Genomic DNA, 12,416 nt, shown 5'->3' with positions numbered 1-12,416 from the left:
TGTCACAAAATAATCCGGATGGACCCCCACAACTTAAGAAATAAAATTTCATTTTAACCTCAATCAACTTGTGACCATAACAAAAACTCTTACAGTAGGATTTCCGTTTCTTTTTTTTTTTTTTTAATTTTTATTTGAGATGGAGTCTTGCTCTGTCACACAGGCTCTAGTGCAGTGGTATGATCTTGGCTCAGTGCAACCTCCACCTCCCAGGTTTAAACAATTCTCCTGCCTCAGTCTCCTGAGCAGCTGAGATTACAGTTATGTGCCACCGTGCCCAGCTAATTTTTGTATTTTTAGTAGAGATAGGGTTTCACCATGTTGGCCAGGCTGGCCTTTAACTCCTGATCTCCAGTGATCCACCTGCCTTGGCCTCCCAAAGTGCTGGGATTATAGGCATGAGTCACCGTACCTGGGCACCCACCACACCCAGCCTCATTTGGTTGTTTTGATTGTATAAAATTTGAGAATAAAAATTAGAGAATGAGATGAATTTTATATGTTATTTTACATGCGTCTATTAATTTATTTGACCTCATGCTGCCATGCTTTAAGAAATCTGCTTGATTAACCTGACCACCATATCTGGGAACACTATGTAGATTCAAATCCCATAGGCTGAAAGATTTTTTTTTTTCTTGAGACAGAGTCTCACTCTGTCGCCCATACTGGAGTGTAGTGGCACAATCTCAGCTCAGTGCAACCTCTGCCTGCCGGATTCAAGTAATTCTCCTGCCTCAGCCTCCTGAGTAGTTGGTATTACAGGCGTGTGCCACCATGCCCGGCTAATTTTGTATTTTTAGCAGAGATGGGGTTTCACCATGTTGATCAGGCTGGTCTTGAACTCCCGACCTCAGGTGATCCGCCTGTCTCGGCCTCCCAAAGTGCTGAGATTACAGGTGTGAGCCACCATGCCTGGCCAGGATGAAAGATTTAAACCAATTAATCTTTCTGAGGCTTCCTTTCCTCAATATAAAATGGGAAGATTAATATCTTACCTGTTCGAAGGCCACTGGCTGTCTCTTGATGAATGGCATACACATTATCTACTTTATTCAATAGTAACCTGATAAAGAGATGGTTAAAGCCTGACATAATTCAATAATTTAGTTAGCTGGATTTCTACACCTAATAATTTAATAATAGCAATGATTTGTGATTTGTTTTAACAAAAATGTTATTAGATCAATATTGAGGTTGTAGTGGAAGTGTGCATGAATCACAGGTAGAGTTCAGCTAAGTCTCAATGGCAAACATTTCTTACATAGTATATTTCAATTTTTAAGAATGATTTTCCTACCTCAGTTCTTGCATTGGTTTTTATCAATCAAATATTCTTGCATGCATTTCACTTAATCTACATAGTCCCTAGAAAACAACACAAATTCGGTTTCAATAAAACCTTTACATGAGGTTAATATAACCCTGATAATAAAACCCTGTGTTAGTCCACTGTGCATTGCTATAAAGGACTACCTTAGTAATTTTATAAAGAAAACAGGTTTATTTGGCTCATGGATCTGTAGGCTGTACAAGCAAGGCACCAGCATCTGTTTGGCTTCTGGTGAAGCCTCAGGAAGCTTGTACTCATGGCAGAAGAGAAAGAGGGAGCAGGTATATCACACAGTGAGAAAAGAATCAAGAGAGAGAAGAGGCTCCAAGCTCTTTAAACAACTAATTCTTGCATGAACAAATAGAGAACTTATTCATTACCATGAGGCCAGAATCAAGATATTCATGAGGGATCTCCCCCATTGATTTAAACACTTCCTACTGTCATGGGATATTTAGGGTGTTGATTTTCTGGTTAGAAACCTCTGTTGCTGGTGGTGTCTTTGTTCAAGTTCTGTTCTGTGTCCAGGAAGAATGAGGTATGCAGACAAATGGAGGGTGAACAAGATGAAGAGGAGCTTTACTGAGTGTTAGAAAAGCTCAGAGGAGACCTGCAGTGGGCAGCTCCTCTCTGTAGGCGGGTGGTCCTCTTGAGCGTTCAGCTATTAAACCCTGGAATAGGTTCTCCTCTCTGCAGCTGCTTGTCACGAAGTTGAAGTCTCTGCAGGTCTCTGAAGCTCTCAGCAAAGGGTAGCTTGTCTCTGCAAGTCTCTGAATCTCTCAGTGGAGACGGTAGCTCCTCTCTGCAGCTGGTCATCCCATCATCTTCTGCTATTAGTAGAAAGGGTAGCTCCTCTCTGCAGCTGCTGGTCCCATCATCTCTCTGTCCTCTGTCCTGCTCTGGCTGAGTCCAGGGCTTTTATACACCTTAGAGGGGAGGAAGGGCATGCCAATTTGCCCATGGGTGGCATTGGGACAGTCTGGAAATGGCACCACAAGTCTCCACTCAGGTAGCCAGGACTGGCAGCCAGGCCACCAGCCTTCAGTCCCTCCCTGGCCTGAAGGTGAGGCATTACTGGGGACCTGCCCCCTTCTGTCCAGGAGCCTGTCTGCCTCGGGGCTGTCCATGGGCCCAGAGTGCTGGCACTAAGGGGCACCTGCGGGCTAGCACTGAGCCGCCCTCAGCCCCCTCTCTGTTTCCCCCCTCATGCTCATGGGCACCTCAATTCTGGAGGGGGAATGGTAGCAGGGCAGTGCCCCAAGCACATGCATACCCAGCCAGGCAGTGACAGTGCCTGGGCTCAGCCCCAGTCAGAGCCAGTATCTGGAGTGGAGAGAGACCAGGCAGTGGGAGCAGACAAACCTGAGCCTACTGGGAGTGTTGAGGGGGCTTCCTGGGCCTCTGAGGGTGCAGAGATGCCCAGGTCCTGTGCCTGAAAGAGCAGCTGCAATTGCACCTGCAGAGCTCCTTCCCCACCAAGTTGAAAGGGCAGGGCTCCTGCTTGTCCCCAGACCCTCCCTGCTCCATGGAATGGGAGGCCTAGGTCTGCAGCCATGGATCTGGTGGCTGCAGCCACATCTGGGAGGGCAGGGATCCTTCCTGCTCCAGGTCCCACCAAGAGCACAGGGAGAGCTGCCCACAATTTGGGTCGCTGCAGCCCCGCCCAGTGGGTGCAGCTCCTGCCTGCTTCATAGACCAGGAAGCCTTGGTCTACAGCTGTGGTTTGAGTGGCTGCAGAGGCAGCTGGAGACCTCCCGCCCCAGCTCAGGAGGGACGGGGCTCCCACTTGCCCTTGGCTCCTGTGGGCCTTATGGAGCAAGCAGCCCCTGGAAGCCTCCCCGTTGCAGCCATCTGATGGCAGTGGCTGCTGCCATTGCCACTATGTCTGCCTCCAACATTGGAGGTCACGTTTCAACTTTAGATTGTAGGGGGCACACATCCAAATCATATCAAGCCCTTTTCCTTTATTAAATTGTATATAAATCGTGACACCAATTATCACCTTGTTATTAGTATCACATAGAACTTTCCTCTAAAGAATGTATAGTATTATTTGATACAGATATCATTAATTCAAAAAGAATTTTTAAATTGTACTGTTTTTACTTAAATATATAAAGTTAAAAAACAGAAATATTTCCTGCAACTTTTAACCAATTTCAAAAGGCTTCAAATATTTTTGTAATTGATTAGAAGAGATTTTCTTAGACATATTTTCCATATTATACCTCTTCTGTTTCTGCTTTATCATGTCTTTGTACCATCAAGCTCATCTCACATATATATACCTACTTATCAGTAAAATCAAACCAGTTGACCAAAACTGATTATCAGCTTATCAGCAATCACACAACATTTATAGAAGTAATGTGTACATTGTCTTCATTAACAGATTTTTTTAAACTTTTTTGATATTTTTAACTCTAATATGATATATTTGCTTGATCTCACCTGCATACTTCAACTGTTGAGGGTATCCTTTTTTTCTCTCTTTAAAAGAGTATTGATTGGATTTATGCCACTCATTTTACTCTACCCTTCTTGGTCCTGCTTTATCTTCCTTGACTCTGGACAGGTATTGGTCTTAACTGTTGCTCTCTGTACATTCTGTAGGGTTTGACCATCTCCTCTTAAGCATGTAAGTTTACTACTCAATGTTCTAGTAATCTACCTCTAGAATATTAGCTTAGATCTATTATGCTTTTGTTCTTAAGCAGGGAATTGGATTAATACATAGTGGTTTAACAAATAAACCAACATGATTCTGCCTACTTATTGTTTTATCCAAATGCAAGCTTTTATCTACTTGTTCCTTATGTCTGGACACAGCATTATCCACTGCCCTGAAACTGGCAGAAATAAATGGTTAGTAATTCTTTCTTACCATATTAAGAAAAGCAGATTTATAGTTATTAAAATTAACTTTTGATTCTCATTCTTTAATGTACCAAATCAACTTGTATTTATTTTGTTATGCTCCTATATTTTCTTCTGTTCTCTAACTTTTTTCTATTTATCTTTCAGAAGAGAAAATAACAGTTCTAGTGAAAGCTGCTGTAGCAGGTTATGATTTGCAATAGACACAGATGCCATAAAGCATAACTTTGGGCAGTACAGTCCACTGGTAGAGCTGTAGAAGGTTGGACTTTTTAAAAACTAGAGGCAAGTGACTGTGACTCAACCTTACTTTATGAGCATCTGAACCATTTGATACTTGGCTCAAAAGGGAAAATTATCAAGACTAGGAAAAGATATGTTAAACAGCTGTTTACACAGAAGTTTCAATGAGTTTAATACTTTCAAGTATCTTAGATTCCTTTCAGATAAAAATTAACAAATACAGCTCTACAAGAATCTCATGCAAGTTTACCATGGTGCAAAAAGATTTCTTTAGCTGATATCAACTAGTTGCTTCCTGTGTAAGGTTCTAAGTGCTTTAGATGATTTATGCTTTTTAATTTTATTCTAAAACTTTTTTTAAAAAAATATAATTTTGTTAATCTTAGTTCTCATGTTGTACAGTAAATTTCTAGATTTGATCATTGATATGGTTTGACTGTGTATACCCACCCAAATCTTATCTTGTGGCTTCCATAATTCCTACATATTGTGGGAGGGACTTGGTGGAGGATTACTGAATCATGGGGGTGGGTTTTTCCCATGCTGTTCTCATGGTAGTGAATGGGTCTTATGAGATATGGTGATGTTAAAAGAGCGAGTTTCTCTGCATAAGCTCTCTTTTTGCCTGCAGACATCCATGTAAGATGTGACTTGCTCCTCCTTGCCTTCCACCCTGATTGTGAGGCCTCCCCATCCACATGTAACTGTGAGTCCAATTAAACCTCTTTCTTTTGTAAATTGCCTAGTCTTAGGTATGTCTTTATAAGCAGTGTGAAAACAGACTAATACAGTAAATTGGTGTCAGGAGAGTGGGGCATTGCTGAAAAGATACCTGAAAATGTGGAATTGCCTTTGGAATTGGGTAACAGGCAGAGGGTGGAACAGTTTGGAGGGCTCAGAAGAAGACAAAGAAATGTGGGAAAGTTTGGAACTTCCTAGGACTTGTTGAATGTCTTTGACAAAAATGCTGATAGTGATATGAATAATAAGGTCCAGGCTGAGGTGATCTCAGATGGAGATGAGAAACTTGTTGGGAGCTGGGGCAAAAGTGACTCTTGTTATGTTGTAGCAAAGAGACTAGTGGCATTTTGTGCCTGCCCTAGAGATTTGTGGAACTTTGAACTTCAGAGAGATGATTTAGAGTATCTGGTGGAAGAAATTTCTAAGCAGCAAAGCATTCAAGAAGTGACTTGGGTGCTGTTAAAGGCATTCAGTTTTAAAAGTGAAATACAACATAAAAGTTTGGAAAATTTGTGGCCTGACAATGCAATAGAAAAGAAAATACCATTTTCTGAGGAGAAATTCATGCCAGCTACAGAAATTTGAGTAAGTAACAAGGAACTGAATGTTAATTCCCAAGACAATGGGAAAAATTTCTCCAGAGTATGTCATTGGTCTTCACAGAAGTCTCTCCCATCACAGGCCCAAAGGCCTACAAGAAAAAATGTGGTTTTTGGGTCAGGCCCATGGTCCTCATGTTGTGTGCAACGTAGGGACTTGGTGCCCTGCATCTCAGCCACTCCAGCTATGGCTGAAAGGGGCCAATGTAGAGTTTAGGCCATGGCTTAAGAGGGTGCAAGTCTCAAGCCTTGGTGCTTCCACATGGTGCTGAGCCTGCAGGTGCAGAGAAGTCAAGAATTCTGGTTTGTGAATCTCTGCTTCAATTTCAGAGGATGTATGGACATGCCTGGATGCCCAGGCAGATGTTTGCTGTAGGGACAGGGCCCTAATGGAGAACCTCTGCTAGGGCAGTACAGAAGGAAAATGTGGGGTGGGAGCCCCCACATGGAGTTCCTACTGGAGGACCACCTAGTGGAGCTGTGAGAAAAGGACCACTGTCCTCCAGACCCCAGAATGGTAGATCCACCAACAGCTTGCACCATGAGCCTAGAAAAGCCACCGACACTCAATGCCAGCCCATGAAGGCAACCGGTAGGGAGGCTGTACCCTGCAAAGTCACAGAGGTGGAGCTGCCCAAAACCATGAGAACCCACCTGTTGCTTTAGTGTGATCCGTATGTGAGACATGGAGTCAAAGGAAATCACTTTGGAGCTTCAAGATTGTACTGCCTTCTTAGATTTTGGAGTTGCATGGGGCCTGTAGCCCCTTTGTTTTGGTCAATTTCTTCCATTTGGAATGGCTGTATTTACCCAATTCCTGTACCCCCATTGTATCTAGGAAGTAACTAACTTTTTTTTTATTTTACAGGCTCATAGGTGGAAGGGACTTGTCTTTTCCCAGATGAGACTATAAACTGTAGACTTTTGAGTTAATTCTGAAAATGAGTTGAGACTTTGGGGGACTGCTGGAAAGGTATGATTGGTTTTGAAATGTAAAGATGTGAGATTTGGGAAGGGCTGGGGTGGAATGATATAGTTTGACTCTGTGTCCCACCCAAATCTCATCTTGTAGCTCCTATAATTTCCACGTGTTGTGGGAGGGATTTGGTGGAGAATTACTGAATTATGGGGGTGGGTCTTTCCTGGGCTGTTCTCGTGATAGTGAATGGATCTCACGAGATCTGATGGTGTGAAAAATGGGTTTCTCTGCACAAGCCCTCTTTTTACCTGCCACCATCAATGTAAGCTGTGACTTGCTCCTCCTTGCCTTCTGCCATGATTGTGAAGCCTCCCCATTCACATGGAACTGTGAGCCCAATGAAATATTTTTCTTTTGTAAATTGCCCAGTCTCGAGTGTGTCTTTATCAGCAGTATGAAAACAGGCTACTACTCTACATTTCCTATACATCTGTTATTCTGTGTTATTTGACATATATCTCCCTATTTCCTTCCTATCCCCTTCACTTGTGGTAACCACTGCTTCATCATCCTTGCATATTTGAGCTCTTTTTACTTAAAAAAAAATCCTCATATAAGTAAGATTATGCAATAATTTTCTTCCTCTGTCTGGCTTATTTCACTTAGCATAATGTCTTCTATGGTAGTTCCATTCATATTGTGGACCTTCTTTTTAGGGGTGATTATTTCTGTGTATGTGTGTGTTGTGTGTGTGTGTGTGTCGTGTGTGTTTGTGACATTTCTTTACCCATTTGTCTGTCTATGGGTATTTATATTGTTTACATGTCTTGCTATTGTAAATAATCCTGCAATCAACATGAGAGTACAGATATATTTGCAAGGTGTCTATCTTATCTCCTATTTATATGTATTCAGAAAAGGAATTGCCAGGTCATATAGTAGTTTTATTTTTAACTTCTTTAGGAACCTTCATACTGCTTTCCATCATGGCTATAGGAAACTACATTCCCATCAACAGTGTACCAGGGTTCCCTTATCTCCACACCCTTGCCAACATTTACCTTTTTTGTTTTTAATTAATAGCCATCTTTATGGGTATGAGATGATGTCTCATAATGGTTTAATGTGCATTTCCCTGGTGATTACTTATGTTGAGAACATTTTACATCTTTTTATATTTTGTATTTTAAAACTTATTGTAGCTATAGTTATTTTTGACTAACTGTAGCTGTAGGTATATGATTTTGACTTTTAATCTTTGTACTGGAGATTTGAAAAATTAACACATTATCATTAGAGTAATAGAGTATTTTGAATTTGATTATGAATTTGCCTCTACTAATTGGGTTTATACTTTTTTATGTTTTCATGATAGTAATTATCCCTTTTTTTTCAGTTTAACCTTTACCTTAAGCATTTGTTGTAAGTCCAGTCTAATGATGATAAATTACGTCAGCCTTTGTTTCTCTGGGACAGGGTTTCTCTTTTATTTCGGAATGCATTGCTGGGTATAGTATTTAGGGCTGATAAGAGTTTTATGCATTTATTTTTTCCCAGTACTTTGAATATATCAACCCATTCCCCGTGGTCTGTGATTTTTTTTTCTGCAAAAACCTCTCATAGTCTAATAGAGGTTCCCTCACAGGTGGCTTGAAGCTTTTATCTTGCTCTTTTTAGAATTCTCTCTTTGTCTCTGCCTTTTTTCAATTTGAAAAACATAGAATATTTCATAAATTTGTGTGTTGTCATTGCACAGGGAAGATGCAAATCTTCTCTGTATTATCACAATTTTAGTGTATGTGCTACTAAAGTAAGTAATAACTCTAACATTCTATAAGGCAGTGATTTGTATCTGGATTTACATATCAGAGATTTAATGCTTACAGAGGATAACTGACCCTACACCACTCAGATAATAAATTATAAAGCCAGAATTTTGACTCATGTGTTCCTGATATCAAAACTTATACTCTTACTTGCATTACTAGACTGCCTATTAAAGAACTCTTTCCCTTCATGATTCAATATCCATTACCTCATGTAAGTGTACTCATTGTTAGGTTTGTTTTATATGTATATTTTTAGGGTGGATTCCTTACACATTCTTTATCACTATGGTAGAGAAAACAGCCCCTGGAATTGTTTAAAAATCTGACATGAATTTACAGCATTAGGAAATAGATAACTAGAGAATGTAAAATTTACCCTGAATATCCTGAAGAGTCTTCACAGGCTGAGGTATCAGTACTATATTGTATAACTTTTGAAGATATTACTCTCTATAACTCAAACAACAAACTGAAATTTCTGGTGTTTCAGTTACTTGTACTGGCAGACGCAGACACAGATTTGTAACCTTGGTTGGGCACAGTGGCTCATTCCTGTAATCCCAGCACTTTGGGAGGCTGAGGTGGGAGGATCACGAGGTTAGGAGATTGGGACCATCCTGGCTGAGACGGTGAAACCCCATCTCTACTAAAAATGCAAAAAAAAAAAAAAAAAAAAAAAAAATTAGCCGGGCATGGTAGTGGGCGCCTGTAGTCCCAGCTACTCAGGAGGCTGAGGCAGGAGAATGGCGTGAACCCGGGAGGCAGAGCAAGCAGTGAGCCAAGATTGTGCCACTGCACTTCAGTCTGGGTGACAGAGCGAGACTCCACCTCAAAAAATGAAAAAAAAGATTTGTAACCTTGCCAAATATTGCATGGCAGCCAATCTTCCTTGTAGAACATGGAATTAAAGCCATCAGGACATGATAATAATGTGAAAAGTATATTAGCTTATTAATAGCAAATTTTATAATCCTTAATCACTCAATACATTACTAGCAAATATTCTGAAGTTCAGAATTCAATACTAAAATCTAAATAATTGGTTGTTGGCAAAAGCTAAAATCACTGGGGGCTCAAATTTCAGCCCACGGTGATGTCCACCACCCTATACTTCCATGGGGTCACAGGTCCTGTATATTAATTTGACCAAAACTTGAGGTGATATCAATTTTAAACATTTCAAAATTGTTAAAAACAATAATAATTTCCTCAAATTTGCTTTGTATTGACTGACTACTTTATTCCTTTCCTTTTTTTTTTTTTTTGAGACCGAGTTTCACTTTGTCACCCAGGCCGGAGTGCAATGATGCAATCTCAGCTCACTGCAACTTTTGCCCCCCGTCCCCCTGCCCCCAATTCAAGCGATTTTCCTGCCTCAGCCTCCCGAGTAGCTGAGACTACAGGCATGCACCACCACACCTGGCTAATTTTGTATTTTTAGTAGAGATGGGGCTTCCTCCATGTTGGTCAGGCTGGTCTTGACCTCTTGACCTCAGGTGATCCGCCTGCCTTGGCTTCCCAATATTCTACTTATTTATTAATTTATTTGAGAGGAGTCTTGGTTGCCCAGGCTGGAGTGCAGTGGCACAATCTCGGCTCACTGCAAACTCCGCCTCCCGGGTTCACGCCATTCTCCTGCCTCAGCCTCCCGAGTAGCTGGGACTACAGTCGCCCGCCACCATGCCCGGCTTATTTTTTGTATTTTTAGTAGAGACAAGGTTTCACCAAGTTAGCCAGAATGGTCTCAATCTCCTGACCTCGTGATCCTCCCACCTCAGCCTCCCAAAGTGCTGGGATTACAGGCGTGAGCCACTGCCCCTGCTTGGCCTCCCAATATTTTATTCCTTTTTGTGTTTAACACTATTCACCATTCTTTCACCCCTCTGATTCAAGTCTAACTGGAGGAAAATCACGCTGTTGACACACATCTCAGAAATATTGTGGTTAAAGATATACAGAGTACCTTGAATTAGGAAAAGCTTTCAATAACCCACACAGTCTATAAATGCCAGAAAAAAAAATCCATACTGGTGCAAAAATATATTCCAAGCTCTCTACAAGCCTCTGGATTATACAGCCATTATTAATTAAAAGAATTCTAGTCAGACCTAAATAGAATCAAGCAGGACATTTTGTCTTGTATCTACTAAGCCCCTGCATTTTTATTTTCTTCATTAGGCCTCTTTTACCAAGTCTTGGGAAATTTTGTCTGGTTTACTCTGCTTATCTGTATGTAGAAGGAAGTCACACTTGAGTATATTTTACTCTGCTTATCTGTATGTAGAATGAAGTCACACTTGAGTATATTGCCACCCTCTTCTTTTTCATGAGTTCAATTAAACAGTAAGAAAGATCAACATGGGTTTGAAGGCCAGCTATATCACCTTGAGTAACTATTCAAGTTTTTAAAAACTTCGTTGTTTCATTTGTTAAATAAGGCTAATGCTCTCAGGGTGGTTGTCATTGTCTTATACAAAATGTTTCTTTCAAACGATTATCCCAAATTTTCCTGGAAAAGATATATTTTAGATAGAACAGTTTGGAACATTCTATATACTATGTTATCATCATTAAATATCAAAATTATATTCTTATATTAATGATTCTGAGCAGTACTAAAGAAAACCTGTTTATATTAATTCAACATTTCTAAAAATATTGATTAAATAAGCTGTGTGTTTAGTACTTATTAACCTGCTGCAGAAATAGACACTTACAGAATATACTTTGGAAAATGCTATTTTAAGGATTAAAAATTGTTTCCAGCCTAGATCACATTGCTAAATTCTAGTCTACAACTACGTATTTTATATCCACACTTAGATATCTATCAGAAAAGTAAAAGGTTAGGAAATGAAATTTGAATTTTTCTCTTTAAATCTGCATTTTATGTACTCATTCTAAACTCAGTAAATATCAGATCAATTCTTTGGCTCATACCAAAGTTGTTATGATTATTCTTGATTCCTCTCTTTGTCTCCTACTCCATATCATGCTCATAAAAAAATCTTATTTAAAAGTACAAAAACTTAGGCTAATTCTTACCAACTCCACCATTATCATGCTAGCCCAAGTCACTCTCTCTCACTTAATTATAGCATTAATTTTTGGCTTGGTTTCCATGATCTTTTCCTGCTCTTCTACAGTCTTCTTTTGGCATAGCAGGTGAAAGTTGTGGTTGTGTTTTTAAATGGAAGTCTCACTGTGTTATTCCTGCTCAAAAATGTCTAATATTTTTTAAGTTGTGCAAATTAAAAACCAATATCCACATAAATGACCCCAAAAGTTCTTCAGGATTTGCCTCAGCCTTTTAATTCTCAGACTTGATTTCCTGTTACTTCCTTCCTTGTCCTCTTTCTTTGAGCTAAAGTAGAATTTTAGTAATTTTAAAGCACAAAGCATGTGTATTAGTCCATTTTCATGCTGCTGATAAAGACATACCTGAGACTGGCAATTTACAAAAGAATGAGGTTAAATGGACTTACAGTTCCACATGATTGTGAGGTAAGGGAGGCCTCACAGAAGGCGAAAGGCACGTCTCACATGGTGGCAGACTAGAGAAGAAGAGCTTGTGCAGGGAAACTCCCCATTTTAAAACCATCAGATCTTGTGAGACTTATTCACTATCCTGAGAACAGCACAGGAAAGACCTGCCCCCATGATTCAATTACCTCCCACTGGGCCCCTCACACAACACATGGGAATTGAAGATGAGATTTGGGTGGAGACACAGTCAAACCATATCATTCTGCCCCTGGCCACTCTCAAATCTCATGTCCTCACATTTCAAAACCAATCATACCTTTCTCCCAAAGTCTTAACTAAAAAATTTCAGCATTACTTCAAAAATCCACAGTCCAAAGTCTCCTCCAAGA

The 12,416-nt window shown here is 40.2% G+C and overlaps 1 non-coding gene across 1 annotated transcript; it reads right to left on the bottom strand.

Moving 5' to 3' along the window:
* Positions 1-8,423: 8,423 nt before the first annotated feature.
* LOC116269847 lies at positions 8,424-8,526 on the bottom strand. The gene has a single exon (XR_004177666.1). It is a non-coding gene; the product is annotated as a U6 spliceosomal RNA (small nuclear RNA).
* Between the last annotated feature and the right edge of the window lie 3,890 nt (positions 8,527-12,416).

Source organism: Papio anubis, chromosome 12, assembly GCF_008728515.1.
Source record: "Papio anubis isolate 15944 chromosome 12, Panubis1.0, whole genome shotgun sequence".
Taxonomy (NCBI): domain Eukaryota; kingdom Metazoa; phylum Chordata; class Mammalia; order Primates; family Cercopithecidae; genus Papio; species Papio anubis.
The sequence above is the reverse complement of the archived record's forward strand: the minus strand, read 5'-3'. Positions and strand labels throughout refer to the sequence as shown.